This window comes from Larus michahellis, chromosome 6 (genome assembly GCF_964199755.1).
Source record: "Larus michahellis chromosome 6, bLarMic1.1, whole genome shotgun sequence".
Classification (NCBI taxonomy): Eukaryota; Metazoa; Chordata; class Aves; order Charadriiformes; family Laridae; genus Larus; species Larus michahellis.
In genome coordinates, this window is record NC_133901.1 from 34,533,714 (window position 1) to 34,554,432 (window position 20,719).

A 20,719-nucleotide genomic window follows, 5' to 3' on the forward strand; every position below is an offset into this window, starting at 1 on the left:
TCTTGGCAACCAACAGCCATATTCCATCGTATCTAGCACTTGTGGTAGAAGATGCCGGGGATAGCATTACAAATCACACTGGATGAAAAGACAGAGATATCTAACAATTGTTCCATTTAGATTCGATGGAAACAAGATGCACGGGTTTGAAACATGTTGGTACATTATCTAAAATGAAGCCCACACAATTGTCTTGTAACTTGTAAACAGGTCAGTGTAAACAGAAAATCCATCTCGAGGCATGATTCATCCCATACACCAGCCTGTGGTGAAGGGGGGAACACCAGAAGTAGACCCTTGTCAGAGAAGTCATTGAGATGTCCTCTCTCCGGCTCCTGTGCAGACCATCTGTGAAATCCCTGGTTGTCTTTACAGCCAGGACATCGGGCTGTCTATTCATGCGAGGCACCAGCTGCCAAACTGAGTGTTTTTAACTCAGCACAGTTTGAAGCCCTACCTGTATGTAGGTAGTGCTGCGAGGAAGAGCAGACCTCAGCTCTGCAGAAACCCAGTTCTGACACTGCATCTACTGGGAGATGAGTGGGAGAGAGATGGAAGATCTTCCCTAACCACAGCCTGACCTAGACCTTCCCACTGTGGAGACAGGCAAGAGTTAGCATTACTTTGAAAAGAACAAGTTTGAACTTGGTAATTCAGCTCTGCTCACACAAATATTTTCCAAAAGTGGTGGATTACTACAAGTTCCAGTAGTTTTAAGACATCCAATCCCACTCCAAAGGACAAGTCATCTCCGCGCAAACTCTTCCTTAAAAACAGCTGATGTTACGAAGCTGGCTCTGGGACAAGCTAGCCAGTGTGGCATCTCAGAGTCCAGAGTGGCTATCTGTTAAATCAGACACTAACAGAAAATAGAGTAAACCTGCACATCGAACTTTTCAGATTTTTGAAAAGTTGAAGCGCGGAGGGTTTACAGCCCAAACAACAGATGACACTGATTCACTGCTGCAGCCTGGTGTCTTTGACAGACCCGCAATGGGACTATTTGAATTGTTTTGGAAACACAATAAAGGAGAAGACAGTAAAATGTTCACAGAAAACATTAGAAAAGCATGCAGAATTTTCATGACATTCAGAATGTCACCTAAAGGACAGACAACTGAAATATATATATATACACATATACATAGATGATTTAGCTATAGTTTGTCTCTCCTTTGGTTTCTCTCAGCTGATCATCACTAGTTCTTACAGAAAAATCTACTTTAAAGCCCTCCCATCCTGGTTTATTCTGGCGTGCTCACAGGACCTTTCTTTGATTTTCTGCTACCCCAGCTGCACAGATGGTTTCCAAGACAGTACTCCTCTTGTACACTGACCACTTCTCTCTTTATAGACTGAGATACAAGATAACTGTACGCTGCGAGGATGCAAGTAATCTCTTGCCTTTTTAAATAATTCAAAAAAAATCCTTCTCTTCCCATTGCCAAAGCTTGGACTACAGATTCTCCAAACACGTCCAGAGGTAGATGTATTTCCCAAGCAACTGAGGCGAGTTCCTTCCCTATGGTCTCTCGTCACACCGTAGCAGGCTCCAGCCAAAAAGCATCACCAGCAGCATAGCCAGCAGCCTACCACCTCCTCCCTGTGTACTACATCTGCAGTGCCGTGTTCAAGAAATTGGTTGTAACCCTGCTGTGGGAACACATGAAGTGCCAGTACCGTTGCAGACCAGCAGCAGAGAAGGTCTTACATTCCTTCAGTCTCCTCTTCTGCCCTCACCTCGCTCAACAAGGAAACTGAGTGCTTTCACAAAATTTTCTTTGCTGCGTATTACAGAATATGGCATTCAGCCAACACAGGAATGCTGCCTTGTTCCTCCAGCTTCCTTATCCCACCCCAGTCTTACTCCTTTCATAGTTATGTCTTAAGGCATGAGACAGATGGATCCTTCAAAATGCGAGATCATCCCAATGGTGTGACATGAGGAGAGGAGAGATGTAGAAAATATCTTTTATCTTTCTTTGGCTTATTCAGGCTGAAAAGGCTTTAGCTACCTTAATACTGACTTTTATAAAAGCAGAGAACATGGTGCCAATCCCTTCCTATGAAATGCTCTTATTCTTTAAGGAGTGAAGTTGGAGCAAAACCTAGAAAGAGAGAGACTGCAAATACGTCCTCACCCAGCTCCAGCTCTGCCAAGTGAAAAGCTGACGGGGCCCCCACGTCTCCCAGCCCACGTCCAGCTGTTCCTCACTGCTCTTCTGGCAGAGGCACCCACTCCCCCAGCCCTGCCGGGAGCACGGGCCGCCAGCTCCCTCGCCAATCTGTCTCCATCACAGTGAAACAAGTTTAAGTGACAGGTTGTGGTTCATTTGGCAAAAAAATAGTTTCAGAAAAACTCCTTGAAGCCACCCAGTCATGAGGTTTGCAGAGGTGGGAGTGTGGTAGGAGTGGCAAAGAAGAGCAGGTTGACCTCAGCAAACACAGCCAAGGAGAAACCGGGTAACAGCCTTTCCACTCAGGAAAGACAGGGCACACCCCAACGGGCAGTTGAAAATATTAGTCCTTGAGGGAAGTTCGGTCTGCATCAGATTCAGAGTTCAAACAGATGCATGTATTTTGCAGTTACAAAGTGACAGCAAGAGACTTCAAATGCAAAATCTGCATGAGAGAGAAAGGATTTTGGATTTTGTCTAAGCAAACACAGAGCTGCAGCTGCTCCCAGACCATAAAAAAAAAAAAAAAAAAAAAGTTGTCATTTCAGCCACACACTCCACATCACGAACCTGGGCAGAACCGGCAGATGGACGCTCCCAGTTACAGTCCCAGACACAATCCCTCGCTCACACTCTCTGCTTTCCCTCTGTGTCTTTTTATAAAGAGTTCTTAAATAGGGATGGCACGCACTTGTATGACATAATTCCACTGGGCTTCTTAAACAACTGATTGCTCTTCCATGTTTGTTCACATTCATCCCTGTCCTCCTGAAATCTCCCTCCCACCCTCCACCTTAATAAGGTTCAGGAACTTTCGAGCAGCATATTCTGGAATAAAAGCTCCCACAGTCTTTCATTCCCCAGTCTGTGGAGTATTTATGTTAGCCCTTTTTAGGCTGTGTTTGGCTTGGTTAATATTTCTCCCACTTACACGGAACTATTCAAGGAAACCTTCAGCAATGTATAGATTTATGGTTCTGAACACATATATTCCTAGCTCTTTTTCCTCCATCAGCCCTCCATCCACTGGTAAACATAACTAAACACAAAATCATAAGCTCATGCCCTTTATTCTTCAAGCAATACCCTCATCTGCAAAAACTTTGGTACCTGAAAGCAAACGGATATCTACAAGGCCACTGAAGCTGAGGATCACACACGTGCAGTTACATTATGCACATGAATTCCCACGAATCTCTCCACAGGAGTACTGACACCGTAGCAAATGCATTTGCACGTTCTCATATACTTATTGTGTGTCTATATATAACACACAAGACAAAAGGACAGAAACTGTTGATTAACCAAACATTAGTCACACTGATTTATTAAAACACATCAAAAAGACCACTTTTTGCCTGAGAGATTGAAATTAGAAGTCTAAGGTATTTCAATATTTGTAACAAACTTTTTTTTAGCAGCCTGCTGACTTAGACACTTGGGTTTCAATTTGTACTTACACAGGGTCTATATTGTACTGATTTGGCACCTACAGCATCATTCAACAGCAAGCTAAAAGCATAACCATTTTAGGCTTTGGAGTAAACTTGAGTAACTTACTTAGGAAAAAAACAGTGTATTTCTAGAGCATCTGTTTGTAAGATAATCAAAACAGTTGATTTTAATTCTCAGTAGGTTCCAAAATGATACCAAAACCCCAGATCTATTTAGAGGCGTTTGTACATTGCCCCATACACAATAAAATCCCAAGGCCGGAGCAGCATTATAAACCTTGGCAGTCTTACTGCTAGGTGTTTTCAGATGCTGCTAAAACTTGTTTTAAATTAGTGTAACGTATTTGTTCTTAATCAAATTTGATCCCAGGTCTGAAAAAGTTACAAAATATTTCTGTATCTCATACTGCCACCAGCCCTCATGGTCAAGCACTTTGATATCATGTATTTTGTATTTCTCTGTTTAATGCACAATGATAAATGAATGCCTGCGGGATTCCCAGAATTTGTGAACCATCCAAATCCAGCAAATCATTTAAGCATGCAAATAGTTTCATACATTTCCTGGCATTCCTGCAAACGAGAACAGAATCTGAGCTGCAGTATTAATACATCATACCCAAATTAAAGCTTAGCAATGCATAAATTGTTCGGATTTGTATTCAAATAAGACAAACAAGTGTCAGATCTGGAGGAGGTCTCAAAGCTGACATTAAGTTTTACTTTTTAGATTTTTCCGTGCATACTACAGGTATTGGTTCAAGGACTTTGCTTCAATGGTCACTTACGAATATCCAGCTTAAATAAAACCCCATGTTTTTCATCAGAGGAGTCTTTTGAATTGAAAAATCATAAGGAATGCTCTTCTTGCCACATTTCCATTTTTGAAATTATCTTATTAAATACTAATTTCAGCAAACTCTTAAGAAATAGTTTACATAAGCAGCTTTTCAGTTGATGCATTATCACTGTCATTTTTAAAAAATTCATGTGGTTTGTTTATGTTGCTTTGTTAATTTTATTGTAATTTAGTATTAATAGCTCTGTGGTTATAAAGTGTTTAATCAGTTACAACTCTTAATTATGGCACAGCGTTGCTTAATAAAACAATACACTATTGGGATTAAATCAAATTAATTAAATTAATCTGCTCTCCGCTTTTATGAGTAATTTATTGCACGATAAAAGCAGTCGTGAAATTGTTTTCATGGCAACCAGCCTAAATAGACTTTGCATCTATTCTTTCTCACCTGAGCTACAGAGAAAAGCCATCACCAATTGGAATGGTTCTCTACAGATTTGCACAAGGATCGTAACTGTCTCAAAACCAGCTGGAGTCACAGGAATTCAGTAACGGAACGACCTTGTTTCTGAACTGATGCTGAAACAGAAGTAACCATCCAGCTGAGAAGCCTGTCCCCGAGAGCAGCCTCTAAAATGCTGCTTTAGGACCTACCGAGACGGAGATTACACCTTTGCCTGGTGAGGTCATAGGAGAATTTTTCCTCCATGAAGTTTTCGAATCACGTCTTGAACCCAGCTAAGCTTTTGCTCCATGGCAGCGAGGAGTTCCACACACTTAGTGCTACATGGGAAAGCACTCCACCTGCTTTTTTAAAATTTGCTATGGGATAGTTTCATTTAAAATATTCTAATCCTACTTCTTGTATTATGAGAAAGAATTAATAAATTGCCTGTAACCACTTTTCCCCACTTTGGAGCTTTTATCCCTCCATGAGGTCCACACCTCAGCTGCATGTCTCAGCCTGAAGTGTCCAAATCCATTCCGTGTCTCCTCACACAATGCTACTCCATCCAACTGCCCCTCTCTAGGCCTTTTTTTAGTCCTATTAATTACGCACAGCCATTTATTCTATGTTTGGTATTGCCTAGCACTTGTCATGACTAAATTAAATCTTAATTATTTCAGATCATGTGTCAACATCATTTAAAATTATAATTCCATCCTTGTTGAAATGCTTCCAAATCTTTCTGAAGCTGCTGCATCTGCGACTTTCCAACTCCAGCCTATGATATTGCACAAGTCAATGAGGAAAGACATTAAACGTGACAGTCCTGTGTTTAGTATTTGTCACGAGCTCACGACAGACTTGAAAACACTTCCCTGCGTGTGAGCACAAACATAAGACAAGGATTCCACATTCAGCCATGACCGCGTTACTGGTGACCTACCCTCGATCTGATTTCCAATGTTTGCTTGTAAGAACAGCACATGGAAAACTTCTTAAAGAACAACTGAACTTGAAACAAACTGCAATCCTTGCTCTGTCCCCATCTATCTAACCACTCATTTATGCAACGAAGTTTCCCTCGTCAGTCCTCTGGGACCTCTCCTGTCACCCGTCAGTCTCAGGTATGGGTCAGGGATAATGGTTCTGGGACCGTTCTGGCCAGTCCTGCAGACAGTTCAGGGTGAATTTCATTAGTCTGGTGACTTGAATACAAATAATCTCTCTAATTATTTTTCTAATTTAGTCTATTCCTCCTTAGATCATTGCATTATCTCCTTAAATTAGTGAAGAAACTCTCATTATATTTCCAATGCTTCTCACTATGGGAGGAAGCATTTAATTAAATATTTGTAGAATATACTATTCAATACTTCATATCTTTTGGAAAGTCAGTGCCATGTATTTAAAATAGATAGACAGATCTTAAGATAGGTATTTTACTGAATAGAGTGTGAAAATATTCACACTCCAAGTCCCAAAGGTTGGTTCACCTCTTCTGATTGCGATTGCTTTATGTTAAATGGATGGGCGTCATCTTGCATCACAGCCCTCCGACAGACTGGCAGAGACGGTGCAAAACTGCCACAGGTTTTGGAGGAAAAAAGTTAGAAAAAGGAACTGTTCAGCTATAAAGCCTAGTAAAGCCTAGCAGTGTTATTTTGAGATGGCGGAGCTGATATGACTTTTCTGCACCACCACACAGTTGTTTAATAGTTGACAGGGTGATACCTTTGTTCTAATGTTTATTTTAGATTTTCCCTCCCCAGAAGGTATTTGCAGAGATGAAGTTTTATGCCTGAACATAAGCACCTCTGTATATTTTGTCCCTTTACTCATTATTTACTTTTGCAGTCCACGGGGCTTGACTGCAGTGATGCCTTAACAGAACTCACACACAAATTCAGGAAACAAAAGACTGAAGATCACTCAACAAACCCGAGGCTGGGACTGGCCTTACATGGAGGTCTCTACGCTGTACAACCTCTTTACATCACGGTTTATACTTGAGGCATTACTGACCTGACTTTTTTCCCAGGACTCTTCTTCCTCCTAAACCCACTGGTTCTGGTTTCTTGTGTTTTCTATAGAATGAGGAATTAGTAAAGTTTTACCTCTATCTAAGCAATCAGCTGTCACACGAGAGGAGCCCATGGGATATAATTATATGAATCTGCACCACAGTTCATTGAGGTTCTCCTGGAGCAATGAAACTACTACTGCAAACTATGTGTGTCTTTTTTGACCATGGGAAAAGGTTTGTGCAGGGTGGCCCAGAGCTGGCCGCTCCACCCTGACCCACGCTGACCCTCAGTTCAGGCTAGGTTTCCTGCCAGCATCTCCATCCCTGGCCTTAGAAACAACCCTTAATGTAGTCGCTGGTGATTTTCAAAGGCGAGTGTGCCCCAGTCACTTCCATGCTTCCAACTTCGTAAGGATAAAATGCCGCCACTGAAGAACGGATGTCCCGAGGATGCCTTGTGATTGCTAATTGAGGGGGAGGAACACAGCCGGGTTCTGGGCTGGTCCCCATCGCCTTTGAAGCACAGGAGGAGGAGGAATGCCTAATGCTGCAGAAAATCAAAGACAGTAGACTTGAATCTGAAAGGGGACCTCCCTGGTGACACTCAGCAGTGTGGAAAGAAAATCCCTACATGACTCAGGCAAACACAAATGCATGAGAAAAATATGCTCTTCAAACAAAAGCTCTACCTAGTGCCTGAGGGGTAGCTCAGGGGAGACATATATATTTGTGCAGCTCAGCTGCGACCTCCCATCTGGCTCGCAGACATCTTTCTGGGGGTTCAAGCATAGAGCCACTCCGGCTATTACAAACCTCTAGGATCAAAGCAAACAGCTAATTGCTCCTCCAAGAAATTCACTGCCCACAAATGAACATGCTGGTGTGACATTTTAACTTACTGACTAAATACTAAGACTATTACAAGCACTTTGTCAAAACAGTGCATCTTTCCTCTTCTGGGGAACTTTATTGCTACAGTGCTTTCTTATTTAGCAGGTAACGCTAGGTCAAGACTTAGCACTAGTATCTTCTAGTCTATATGCATTCTATAGAGCCATGTTTGTATTTTTGTCCTCAGTTGGTAGGTATTATATGTTTTAGTACTTTCCTGATGGTTATGGTTACCCACTAAAGGTTCAAAAGAGAACAGTTAGGGCATTAACACATTTTCTTTCTGTTACTCTCCTAATTTTTCCTTTACATTCAGCTGTTATGTTTTATTTGACATAAAAGAACACAACTTGCTGCATTCAGGCGATACATGTAAATCTTGAAAGTCAGCTCTTGAAGCCGTTCAGTTTGAGCGCTCCTGGTATCGCAACTGCGCCCGTACGGGGCTATCTATGTGTGCATGTACCAGGGGTGAAACTGCTGAGCAGGTCACAGCTCTCAGCCTCTTCCCCACTCCCTCCCTTTCATCGCTCCTCCTCCTAGCACATACATACGATGGTTAGAGCGCGTGGGATTAAGGATCACCTGCCTTCTTCCCTGGAAAGCACGAGGAAAATCCCCAGAGCTCTCCATACTGCGCTGTGCACAAGGCAATGCCACTCAAAAGTCACGGAGCTCAGTCGAGAGGGTGAAAGGTGCTTCTAATGCCTTTCACAGCATGGACTCAAAAAGTACGTAAGTCCAAAAACCAGAAGACTACAGGGAGATACCATGGTTTTAAAGGTTGAGAGAGAAAAAGAAAAGAAAAGCAATCAAACAAGTGGGTAAGAAGATACAACACATAAAGAGCACATACGACACTAGGGAGGAGCACACCACAAAGTAGGTGGTTTCCAGAGAATAACCTGACATTACACTCAAACATGGCCACCCACATTGATAGATCACTCGTCTCCATCACAGTAATTATTCAGAAACATTTTAGAACTTGCCATCATCACTAACAGCTATTTAAATTTGGGATGCACAGCAGAAAGCTGCATAGTGCTATACCTGTCCTGTCCCTCATTTGGTACAAAATTAGTCAATTTTGCCATGAAAATTCACATGTAAAAGCAAATCTTAAAGAATAGCTTGCAAGTGTTTTAAGCTTCAAAAATCTGTTTCTGTAAAAGCCTAATAACAGCTCTGCATTTCTTCATGCCATGGCTGCAAGTTCCAAGAAAACATAAAAGTCACAGCTCAAGCAAGGTAACAGGGTAAGGTATGACTGAAAGGGCTCCTGGCTGTCAGGAGGAGACCTCACAACTGAAAAGCAAGAGAAAAATAAGGCGTAGTGAAAGGAAAATTAAAGCAGTGTTTAGTCTTTCCTTTTCAAAATTGCATCGTTATGATGAAGTATTTATACCTCTCGTACGAACACAGCCACCTACACATTCTCCAGTGTATGCAGCATCTCACACTATCTTCCACAGACTGACAAATGAAGTCGGTCAAGACAGAGAAAGCATGCTTTCATTTCCACAAGAATTTCCAGAAGAACAGACTGACATGGCTTTAACGTATTCTTACACCAAAGAAGACTTTGTGAAATGTCCCTCCTGTATGCTGTGAACATGAAACTGCCTAAAATCCTCTGTCAGCTTCAAAAGTTGCCACTGCTGTAGCAGTCCGTCACCTGGGCTTGATCCTCACCCACCTTCACGTAAAATGCATCTCAGTGTGTCACCTTTTAACAATGTGGCAGAACTTCATACAGCTGCAGATAGAGACGATGTCTCTCTCTGGTAACTCCAGGTGGAAGACTAAAAATTGAACATCCAATCGACATTTTTGCTCTGATTGCCTGACAATGGCCAAAAGGCAGTTCAGACCAACAACCTATTTTACAACTTTTACGTGTAATCCACTTGTATTTTCCCCCTCTCCATTTCCAGCAGGTCAGCAGATGCTTGTGCCTGAAGAATATCAATCAGAGCTGTCTCCTGGCTAGCTTAACACGACCAGTAAAAAATAAAAATAAAAAAAAAAATCTTACATTCCTCAAACACACCAACCTCATCCAAAGAGTTTTTTTATTTATTCATTTTGTTTTAAACACCGATGCTAAAGAAGGTGACACCTCAGAGAGCTCCACTCAGGACAGAGTTACTGACAGCATCAGAGAAGACCCAACATCCAACATGCAGTGTTTAGAAAAAGAGTGAAGTGATCTTGTTATATCAACTTTAAAACTGCCTTCTGTAGCACTCAGAGAGAGCTTGCCCTTCAGGCAGGTTTTTACAGGCTCTCACGGCTTTACTTTGATTGCCGTTGTAGCCAAAATATATAGCTTTAGTACGAAGGGATTATCTGTTATCCTACCCTTTGGGAGAACCTCATACTGTGACAAAGACTTTTCTCTGCTTAATCTCTTAAATTTCACAAAACTAACAAAAGTGCAGCACATCTAGCTTTACATTTCTTCTTCTAATGCCCCTCAGCCCCTTGAGGGCTAAGCAATCCTTGAACGGTATTTAACATCACCATATCTGACTCTGAATTCACTGATAAACTGAAGTTTGATGACATTTTTGGGTTCATAATCTGAATTGCCTAGTGTCCCGTGGCTCAATATGGCCTTTTTCTACTGTATTTTAGGGGAAAGAACAAAGCCAGAAGGGGCTAGGTCACAGCTCTGGAAATAAAAAAAAAAAAAAAAAAAAAATTCCACACTTTAGGATCAACTAAGTATGATCCTAAAGTATTCTCCGTCAAGCCTTACCCACAAGGATTACCCCTTGGTATTAACTGAACCATTTAATCCCTTGCTGTGATTTGGTATATTCTCTCCTGGCTCAGACAAATCTTCACCAGCAGCTACCTTTTCCTGAGAGACTTAATATCCTGCTAGGGAAAGGCCATTACCCTGTTTGAACACAGATCACACAAACCAGAGTTCTTTAAAGAACAGAAGCAGGGGCAAACCCAGAGGGTTTATGCTGAGCTACGTGGCCCATCCTCAGGCAGTGACACCTTCAAAGCCCAAGGGCTCAAAGGAGAAGTCAGGGCATTGCTTGTCCGGAGTGCTGCTGGAAAATTTCGGTCATTTATCTTCACAAAAGTAGCAAGTCCAGAAAAAGCAGGAAGCAGAGGTCCTGGGCACTCCAGTGCGATATGGGTTTGTGGGAGTTGTTTTTTCAGCCAAGAACCGTCATATGCTACTGTCGAGATTTTTAATTTATTTTAAAGACAAGGACAACTAAAGATCTAAAGGTTGTAATATTGTGTAATTAATTAGGCTTGTATTAAATAAATCACTAGAAGTAAGAGTAAACAAAACTCTTCTCCTCCCACTTCAATTCACTGGCTCTTGGATTCGAATATGCATATAAATATAGGAGGTTATACCCTAATTCATGTTTTCTGACTACTAGAATACGCTGCAATGCAGAAGAACTTGAGCAGTCACCACTGATTCTTCCCTTTTACCAGAACCACTTCCAGGGAAAAACACCTGCATTCATACATGGAAGGTGCCTTCTTCATACCCTCCCAGCAATGCCCACTCATAAGCAAACAGCCTTGGGCACTAGTAAGGATTATAAGGAGTAGAGTTCCTCCTTAAAGGAAACATAATATTCCGTACCAAGTGCTTCCTTCTGAACACACTCTTTCTACAAGTGCAAAGCTGAGGAGGCAATATAAAAGACTGCTTGAACATTAAAATAGAGAATAGGAGAGAAAGAGACAAAGAGAGTATTATATAATGTGATATCTGTAAGAATATCTTCATTGTGAACAGGTTCACTAGGTTACATAAACTAGGTTGACCAAAAATTACAGAGTTCGCTCGGTGCAACTCCACAGCCAGCGTTAAACAAAAGGAAAGGGAACTTCACAATAGTCCCATCCATCCATAAAATCCACAAACCTAGTAACCTTAAATGAACAAACACAGCAATCCTGACATGCCCACAACTCCACACTGGAGGCAGAATTCACACCAACAGAAGTCCCTAGGCAGCATGCAGGAAGAACAGCAAAGATCAGCTGTGAGCCCAGTGCCTGCTTTGCTACTGCACAAAACCATCTCCATATATTCACCTTCCAATTTTGTTTCGTTTTCATTTTCAGCGGTTAAAAGGACCTTGCCAATAGCCTTTCTAACCCAGCACACTCTTAGATGAAATGTAAACCAGTGATAATACTGCTGAAGGGTGAAAGAGCACCTTGCCAAACCTGCAAAGATTTTGAAAATCAGAGACTTCTGCCAGAGGACACACTACAAACCACGAGCCACTACCTGAATGTGCCTGGAGATCCTGACAGCAGAAAGCTGGATGGGCACCTGTGCTGGAAGATGTGGAGCTTATGAATCCCCTACCAAGCAGCCAAGGACCCTCTTTTTAATCACAGCCCAACTCAGGGGTCGTTCATGCTCACAGAGGTCCCCTTTGGCACAGCGCTTCCTTACCTCTTAGCAGGCCAGGAGAAGAATACTGAACCTGAAACAGCGAATCAGAAGGGGATGCACAGAAGAGACTTAGAGCTGCTCACTTAGTGTTTCAGTCTGGTGAAAAAAAAAGAAATTGGGGAAATTATACATTGACTTTAGAAGACAAGGATTCTTATTTAGTTTTTTTTTTTTTTTAGATAGTTACTATGCCTTTTCTGCTTCTTTTCTTGTATTCTACGAAGCTAGCTGTACAAAGGAAATGTTTTTGTTTCAAGGCATTTTTATACTACTATTTAATTTGCAATGTTTGCATGCCACGGAGAAGTGATCCGACTGTTAAATTCTTTGATCTGCCCTATTAGTAGATTGTTAAAAATTAAGATTTTTGCCCTGCTACTAGATAAGCAGGAGACGAAACTTTTTCATTAATTGTGGTGAGCATCACATTAATGTTGCCTGATGCCCAGTTTTGACCTTGTTGATAACAGCAACATCCTCAGAATACAAAGAGGTCAGTCTTGCAGTTCATCCACAAGCAGAGAAATCTGCCTTGACCTCTGGCAAATGACAAAGAAGTTCTACATGGAAGTTATTAGACAGGTTTTTCTCTCCTTTCTTTCTGCCCATTAATTACAGGATTTCATTCCAGAAAAGTAACTACCTGCATTATTAACAGGCCTGTTATTTTCTAAATAAAATTCTATTTATTTTATAAAAAAAATAATAGAAGTAGGGAAAATCTGGGAAAGGAAATGGCAAGTCCCAGTGGATAAAAAGATGAACAAGAGGAATTTTAACGAGACGACTATAAGAGAAAATTTGATTTTTTTAAACTTCAAGAGTGAATATAAATTTGAAGCATAATAAAAACTGAATGCTTGTTTGAATAAGAAGGAAAACTAATCAAAGAAAGCAATCATGTAGAAAACAATCCCTTCCAATGGCAATTACACCTCTATTCCAAACAGACAGCCAACGTTTGAGACTTTGTGCAAGCTAGATTTTTGTCTCAGCGTTATCATCTGCTCTCATTCAAAAATGCAACCACTGCTCCAGGCAAATCATCACATTGCTTATGGCTCCATCTTGGAAATGCAGTTGAAGATGGAGAGTGGAATTATTTCTGAAAAATGCTGCTGAAGAACGTCCGAATGCACGTGACAAACTCAGGCAGAGTTAGCTCCGAGAATGAACAGGAAGGCTGCAGTTTTTCCCTTCCTATCTGGTTTGCCTGTATCTGGATTCAGAACATGTTCAGGACGAATGCTCTTAATTTTTTTTTGTATGTAGCAATTAGATGTTCAGCAAAGCCTATTTTTATACCGATTCCACTCCTTTCGTGTGTCCCCCTTTAACTGATCTCATTTGTGTGCCGTGCGACTTTTCTGATGTCGATGAGAAGTGTCATTTCTTCTCATGCCGCATTGGGGAAACTGTTTTATGATCCAACTGTGCTAACTTATTTTCTTGCAATGAAGTCTTATATTGTTGGCAAACATGATGCTCACACTACTTGAAAGTTAAATAATATCTAGTTTTAATACAATATTTTTCATCCCTATCCTTGGAGAAACAGATCTCTGATACCATCCCTATCTAAATGAAAAATGGAGTACTATGACCCTTGTGTAGACCTTTTTCCTCTCCTCGTACTTAACAAAGTCACAATGAAAGTAAATGCAGAGAAAAATATTTCATTAGCTGAATCAGAGTGTCTTTCCAGAAAAAGTAACTAGATTCTGGCAATTTAAACGTTAATTTTCCCATTGTTAAATCACTCATTAAACCTGTGAACAGCCTTTCAGAACTCATTAGCCTTTGCAGGTTAAGAAGCCATAGAGTAAGATAACATCAAAACACACACCTTGTGCCAGCTACACACATGCTCACCTGCCTTAGCCATAAGCAACAACTGAAGAAACCCCTAATATCCAGAGCCTACAGCTCGACTACACACAAGACTTTCAAAAATCAAGACTTCAGAGTGGCCAGTGTTAACGTGTTTCTATTCTTTTTTTTCCCCTTATTACAGCATTGAACAATGAAATACTACAACTGCTCTTCAGCAGGCTAAGGAGTGATAATTTAAGGACATTGACTATAACGTAAAAAATGTGGCTTTGACTTAATAATAAACAGAATAGTCAAAAAGAAGGACAATTTTTCTGTGAAGTATCTCTTTTACCAAACCACAGTGTGACTCTAAGCCTTTGCTACTGGCAAGGAATAATTATTTTCAAGTACTGAGGGTTTGTAATAGCATTAATTTCCATGGACATCTGAATGCCATACAGATATTTTAATTAAAAAAAATCAGCATTACTTTAAAGTCTGGATGATTTTGCTGTTTTTGTTCTAGAGATCACGGCAAAACATACTTGTTCACTTCAATAATTGGCGCTTTTCTCCATCCTCTTCATCGTTCAGAAACACTTGCCAGGATTTCGGTTCCACCCTTAGGTCCCTGCAGCCTCAGCACATGGCATTATGCCTTAACACAAGCCCTTTGCCACTCCTGCTCTCCCACCTCTTCTCCCACAAAGCTTCCAGAAATGCAAGCTGCCCTCTGTGACACTGCACAAGAACTTGTGACGCACTTTCCAAGCCTGCGCCAGCACAGATCCTCGGGGAACTTCATTGCTTCCCTCCCTCAAATGCCAAAACTGCCCATGTTCCCTCATCCCTCGTTTCCTCTGGACATGACTGACCTTGCTGAAGGGCCTCAGTGTTCTCAAGGAAAATACTTGGGGAATACTATGAAAACTTCTGCATTCAGCATCAGAACAGTCATACTCTACAGCAATGATTCACAATCAACATAACAAGGATTATTTATTAAACTAATAAGGCTGATATTTCTGCGGCCGTATCTGCAGCAAGGACCACTCCATCTGCATCGCCCACCTCCCCATGAGCAAGGAAATCAAATGCTTTAAATTGGCACATTCATGGTTAGTACATAAAACCTTTTAGGTTTATATTATTCCTGTTTCCACGTGAAACAGAAAACCTAGATACGCATTTACTTAGTCACAGTGGTCTCAACATAGAAGAACTTAAATTCCGTCCACATCTCAAATACAACAAAATAACATTATATGATTTTTTTTTTTCCTCCTGTAAGTCATCATGTAGTGAAACTGGAAACCAAGCATACAGCGGGGATACCACGGGGATTTTCACACTGCCTGCTTGTTTTGTGACAAATGAATACATTATAGACAGGAAGTGACTCAGGCTGCTGCTTCTCTCTAATTCAGAGGGAAAAATACTCATTTTACTTTTCAATGAAAGAGAATACTCATTGCCCACATGCCAAACAAAAGTAATTTTATGAAATGCCTGTAACTGATACTGAAGAGGGACGCATACTGGCTTTCAAAATCCAGCAAACCACCTGAGCAGTGACCAGCTGAACAAATTTCACTGTAAATTTCAGCGTTCTCTGAATAAAACAATTTGATCCTTGTTACATTCATCTGCAGACTGCCAGAACTGGCAATTTGAAATCAAGTTAATTAATAGTTTTAATTAAACCATGAAAAATACCACACATTAAGTGTGCTGATATACCAAGCTGGAAACAGGGATGGATTCATACATAAAATGCTGCAAGGTATGATTGCATACTATGATTATTAAAGCTTACAAATCAGTTACAACTATAAAACCATCACTGAGAATAATTACAAGCCCAAAACAAACAAGTAATTTTGTTCTCGTATCGTGAAAGTTCTTATATTAATCTGTGCTTTTTATCAAAAAGAACTCACCTTAAAGAGGCTGCACTAAGGAAATCACACTCAAAAAATCTAAAAATACAGATTACTTTTTTTTAAATACAAACCTAATAAGATGAAAAAACCTTGAGTAAAACGGTACGATTTTTTTAATTCTCTACATAACGGTAATGTTATGTAGAAAACATAGGAAAACCTTCAGAACCACAACCACTGTGAAAAAATCCAACCAAGTGAAAGCATCAATGTCATCACAAGGCTGAACGCGGGGGGGAACAAACCCAAGTTGTCCGTAGGAAATAACGCAGCTGTCACAAAAGGAAAATGGGTAGCCTTTGTAACTGAAAAATATGATTTCTAAAAATGTCTTTCCTAGACGAAAAGCAACTTTATTAAACTTTTCCCTCTCTTTGCCGCTGTATTCCTTTTACCAGGGACACGTGAAAGTATCAAATTCAAACACGCTCACACGAATTTTCCTCAGTGGACGTGAGAACACGTGTGACGTGCTCAGCTAACCTTCACCTTAGTGATTCTGTCCCACCCCTTTGACGACTAATAAAAGAAACCAAATTCCTCTTTTCTGTCCTCACAACCACCCCTTACAAGTTTTCTACACAACGCGTGGCCATCTCTTCTCAGACCATGTTAACTCCTGGCACAATAAAATGAACAACTTCTAGAGGGGAACAATCACCTTGGCTCGTTCGGGTCAAGTGGACTACGCTGTATTAATGAGCACACTGCACCCATATCTGCCCATAAAAAGCTTCCATTTTTCAGGCAAGGTGCTCTAAAAATGCAAATACTGTCTCATTTATGAAGGACAGCAGCAACCACGGTGTCACCACAGCAATCCCTTGCCACGTCTCTTTCCCCAGTGTTTGCCCACCCCTGCTAACCCAGCCGTGCTTGCGTGTCCCTTTGGAGCAGGGACAACCAAAGTGCTGGATCAGCAGCACAAACACAACTCTGTTCCTCCATGCACCATACACCAAGGCCTTCTGTAGTTATCTTGGTTCTCCAAATTCCCCAGATTTCCTCTTCAAGACAAACCTCCTGCGTTATTGCAATTTCCTCGGTATTTTCACAAAGCTACTTTGGAAGCTACCAAAACTGTATGTAATTCAGAGTTTGTTTTTTAAACTCAGCACTCCTAACACTCACCTTCTCGCCTTGGCATAAGGCCTAGCAGAATTGAAATTATTTGTTTATACAGCGCTGAACATTTTCCATATTTCTTCAAATGATGAGCCAAATAGAAACACAGGTTCCACACAGCATCTGATTATTATATTAGTTCATAAGGTGGAGATGGAGAGCAAACCTTCCCAAATCAAAACCATAGCTTAACAGGGAGATAAAAACAAGCCCGTATCAAATTACAACTTTGAAGTACATTCCTGCGTAAACAGCATGAGCTTGGAGATGGGAAAAACTGCCACGCAAATCATACTGGCAAGGTGTGTTCTTTACAAAAGTATGACATTCTGATACATAAATACTGTGACTTTCTGCCAAAAAAAAAAACCCCAAACCCAAACTATTTTATAGCAGTGTGAGCCTTACAATTCAAATTAGAGTTCAGTTTTAAAACATTTGACATGGACATAACACAAACAATAGTGCTGTTGTAAACTTACAGATGCAATTTCATACCCTTCTTCCTCTGCACAATCCCACAGCATCAGATTTACTGTCACGGACTTGCACAGTCAAGAGGCAGCTTGTGTGGGAGAGTACGAGCAAGCCAGATGAAAAGAAAAATAACTCGCATTCAGGCAAATGTGACGAATTTACCTTCCTGCTTGCTACTCTCTACTATGCTTTACTCTCTCTGGAATAACAGGTAACACCTACTACCACTGTCCTCGCTCCTGTTCTGAGGGAAGCCTCAGACAAATGCCACTGTCCTCCACATCAGCTCCTGTTCCCGGGCGTGGGTTGAGGCTTCTGCAGCTGAGCTGCCAGCGCGCCCAGGCCTGCTGCCACTGTGTGGGGCAGAACAGAGCTGTTCGCTCCCAGTTCAACCAGTGTGATCACATTACACATTTCCTGGGAAAACCAGTAATTTGGCTTCAGCTTACCTTTTCTGTCCCACTTACCATGCAAGAAAATACATGACTTTCAGTAGAACAAGTGGTTTCTGCATATGCAAGAAGACTTGTGTCGGCAAGGTGCAACCAAAAAACTTTCCTGATTTGGGGAAATTTTCCTGTGCTTGTTTTTAAGATGGAAGTGCTGTTATCTTGGTTTGATGATACGTAACAGCCTTCTACTATCCAAAACACAGACTTCATTTTAAAGACCCAATAGCTCAAAACACCCTATTTGCTTCTGACCGAATTTATGGTTATGTTTTCCAAGCAACATGTGGGAGGAAAGCACACCAGCTATTAAGCAACAGCATTTGTATAATACAACCTTTGGGTGGATACCCTTATGGAACTCCAAATCATTCTCCATGGACTCGACATAGTTTATGTGGGAAGAAGCATCACCTGTCCTTTAGGATTAACACTGCACTGTTAATAGTAGTAATAACGTGATTTACACTTAAATAATTCCTATATGAAGAAAAAAGAGCATATTTTAAACTTAAAAAAATAGTAATTTGTCCAGGGAAATTACTTACAATTGACAAATACGTTATGAAACCCAGAAACTTGTGAAGTGCTATTTTGCGATGATGCTCCACATTTGCAATGCTTTGCAACTAATCTTTTAAAATACGTGAGAATAATACACCAAGGAAGGTATCCACAACTAGCAAAAAGGACGTGGAAGAGGTCACAAGTGTAAGGATTGGGCTTAGTACTAACATCGCTGTATATTTTGATGAATGATACTAGATAACTGCATTAAGCATGTTTTATGTACAGAAACTACTTGGGTAAATCAGTCAGTACCAGGATGACCGTGAACTAGCACCTACTGTGACACAGAGAAAGGCAGACATAATCCTTGAAGGTCTCCGGAAAAGATAAAAAGAGGAATTATATCATTGTACTGGCTAAAGATACTCCGAAACACTGCACGTGTACTGAAAGAGGTACACAGGAGGCCATTGAAAAAATGGGGGAAAGTGCAGCTCTATTGGAAGAGCATCCCAACTCCAACACCAGATTCAGCTACTGGATAGAAATACTCCTAGATTAAACAGCACAGAAGAGGAGGTGCTACTCGAGCTCACCTTTTCTGTTTATTTCCCACAATAACAAACAGCTATAAAGCAGGAATGATTCCACCGAGGCTGGAAATGAGAAAGCTAACCACTTAGGGCTAAATTTACAGCTACCAGAGGGAAAGACTTCAGAAACTGTGAGCTAAAGGAGAAAACAAAAAAGTTTAAGATACATCATGATAATTTTATGAATGACAGACCCAAGCAGTCTCTCACCACCCTGTGTGCACAGTTTGTAGGCATCCTTGAAACTGTTTTTCTCCCCCTTAGATGCTGGAGCAGGAGAGCAGCTTTCACTGCTGAACTTGCAAAGATAATGCTATCTGCTCTGCTGCTTAGAAAGACGCCAAGGTCAGACACTAATTGTATATACTCTCAACACCAACAACATCAAATAAATCTTTATTCCCAGGGCTGACCGCAATTTAATTCTCCTCAGTAGCCTACGAGTGAAAATAAGTAATATCAGCACCTACCTAGTCCCAGGATCCCTAGATTTCCTTTTGCACATACTTGTTCCATACCCGGCTTCCCCTGTGCACGCAAGAGTCTTTACCAATCTCAACCAAAATAATGTGTAAGAGCTGGGGTAAAAATAAGAAGATAAAAGGGGAAGACAGCAGGATCTGTAAGTATAGTGGCTATAACATGTATAGCGGCTATAATATGTATAGTAGCTACTTCTTACAGCCTTAAAAGAGAGCTCTGTTTACAAACATCTGTTTTCACAAAGATAGATTATAAAACATAATTTGAATGGTTTCACATCTGCTTCAAAGATTTGTACAGAAGAAACTTCAAAAGACAAGGATACATCATTCTGAAAAGAGAACTGCTATCCAGTCACATGAACGTTGTTCATTCTCCCCTGCAGAAATGAAGACATAACTCACCCACAGTGGTTGACTCCTAGAGAGGAACACCGTAAAATTTTTGATACTTTGCAGGGCAAATATCTGCATGTGCAAGACAGTGTGGAATTATGGTATACATGAACCTTAAGCAACCTTCCCATTGATGATGATTAATTATCTACCACACAACTATGGCCATCCAACCATAAAACTGCATTGATCCGCTGAACTTCGTGTGGACAGAGGTCAGTTAGAACCCTTGCAAAGACATGAAGGGCAGGCCTCCTTGGACAGCAAATGTTTTACAGCCAGGAGAATAGTTAATATATTTAACTATTATGACTTAACAGCTATGAAGCAATGCAATTCCAACGAGTTAATGCATTTGATCATTCCTCCTTCGACAATTTCAGGTTTGGGCAGCTACTATTATTAGGTGTTATTTCGGGGAGGACAAATGCATATGCACAAAAATCCTAACATTAAAACCAGTATTTCACAGCTGACTCCTAACAGAGTCAGGAGGTAATTACCTTCAGAAGATTTTGTCTTACATAATATTTGTTCATTCATTTTCAGCCCTACTGCTTTATAGCAATGTGCTAACCCTTTCAATGGCAAGGCATCTCAACCCGAAACGGCCGTGCCAGGATGGATCTGGGATGAACTAGTGGCAGGGCTGACACTGAGCCCCCTGCACCTCTGGGG

General features: G+C 40.9%; 1 protein-coding gene across 21 annotated transcripts in view; it reads right to left on the reverse strand.

The window, feature by feature from the left end:
- Nucleotides 1–20,719, reverse strand: part of PCDH15 (protocadherin related 15) — a 799,343-nt gene that overhangs the window by 492,482 nt on the left and 286,142 nt on the right. For 14 of the 21 annotated variants that reach the window (XM_074589897.1, XM_074589896.1, XM_074589895.1 and 11 more), the window contains one exon: nt 12,252–12,347. The exons of the other annotated variants lie outside the window; for them this stretch is intronic. The gene's annotated coding sequence lies outside the window, so the exon portion shown is untranslated. The remainder of the gene's footprint in view (nt 1–12,251; nt 12,348–20,719) is intronic. 21 annotated transcript variants of the gene reach the window in all.